Source organism: Haplochromis burtoni, unplaced genomic scaffold (assembly GCF_018398535.1).
Source record: "Haplochromis burtoni strain Fernald_Lab_line unplaced genomic scaffold, NCSU_Asbu1 Contig_33, whole genome shotgun sequence".
In the NCBI taxonomy this organism is placed as follows: domain Eukaryota; kingdom Metazoa; phylum Chordata; class Actinopteri; order Cichliformes; family Cichlidae; genus Haplochromis; species Haplochromis burtoni.
This window is the reverse complement of record NW_024582394.1, coordinates 1-1,872: the sequence shown is the minus strand read 5'-3', so window position 1 is coordinate 1,872 and position 1,872 is coordinate 1.

Here is a 1,872-nt window from a genome sequence, read left to right as displayed (position 1 = left end):
TTAAAGCTGATCTTTTTTAAAGTTTTATTTATAAAAAAAAAAGTGAATGAAAGTTTAAATGAGAGATTAACTGCAGACATGATTGGATCAGTAAGAAAATCTTTGTGCATTTTCAAGGCCTGCGGAAACTGTTTATTACAGTGTTGTTACAGAGTGATCCATCTTTTAATACATATACAATCTTTGACAGTGTTGTGCACAATGACTACTTTGTTTACATCCATATCTCCACCAGCTGAAAGACAAAACTGAAGATGGCAGTCTAATTTCAACGTTTTAATCAGCTAAATGTTTCTACAAGGCTGATGTTTTGTGAAATCATAATATAATATAATATAATATAATATAATATAATGCACAAATGTAGAAGACTGACCATTGGCAATCACAGCTCATTTTGCGTAAGTTAATTTGTTTCGACACATGTAACCTGTTTTGCAGAACGCTTCTTTAGTCCTTCTACTTGACTCTAATTTTACATTACAAGTAAATATAAAAACCTTTGGACATTGGCTCTATCACTGACACTATAACTAAGTCCTTATCGAGGACCGTGGCCTTTAAAGGCATCAGAGGCCACCGTCAGGCAAAGACCATTGCCTTTGTTAGCGCTGGAGAGAAACCTGACCCACAAGCTAAACAAAAGCTGGGCTCCTCACTGCCTCCAACAGCTGGCATATGGAAGGGGACCTTGGCAAGCAGCTGAATTTTGCAGCCCAAATAACACCATCATGGCTGCAGCCAGATATGATCATCGTATTCAAATCCACCAACTAATTGATCATGTTGAAATTAAAATTGCAATGAGAAGAGAACAGGATTTGCAGGGCAATCATTTAGCAATGGAGCATCTGAAGTCACAGAGAAGGCTACTGGGTGGCTTTGCATCCAGAGTATGGATCCATGAACAGTTCCTGCTGGACCTGAAATACCCGATGACCCTAAGTTCCATCACCGCTTGAATCTGTGAGATGTGACTTTCATCCCAAAAATATATATAGATATAGATATAGATATAGATATATAGATATAGATATATAGATAGATATAGATAGATATATAGATAGAGATAGAGAGATATAGATATAGAGAGATAGATATAGTTACCTCAATGTGGTTTATATTGAGAGGTAAATGCTTACTACAATAATGAGAAATCACAAAAAAAAAAATCAATAATATAAAACTAAATAGCTCAAAGTAACGTTGCTTCTTAAAATGAGGCAAAATAGGTCTATAGAATAGCAAACAAAATAAAAATTGATCAATATACATACTAAAAATAAACACAACAAATTAAAATAAATTTGTCTGGGTTTTTTCTTTGAGAGGTTTGGTAAATGGTGAGATTTTCAAAAAGCCTTGAAGTTTGTCTCACAGATGTGCTGTGTTCTGTACAAAATAATTGCACGTGGTTGTGAAGAGTTCTTGTATAAGGTCCTTTTGATCAAACAGAAAAACCAATATCCATCCATCTATCTACCTGCAAAAGTATTTTCATTGAATTTATTATAAATCACTCACTTGCTGATAACAGATCAAACATATTCTTGCATTCTGTCACATAAAAAAAACTAGCACACAATTAGCTACGTATAAACACAAGTAGCCAAGTAAACTTTTACCTCAATCCTGCACCTTCTGTAACCCACACATTGCTCAGTTAACAGCCTCCCTGGGGAGAAATCACATGCAGGACTATTTTTAGGGGCTCATTAATAGTGTGATGAGCATCAACTCTTTCACGAAAGAAGCTACAACTATGAAGATGTCACTTGTTCACTAAATGTCAGGCTACTGGGAGGTAATTTATTTTCAGTGCAGAGCGGCATTAGGGTGCTGTTACACTAGCAAAATATAAAATTACATTTT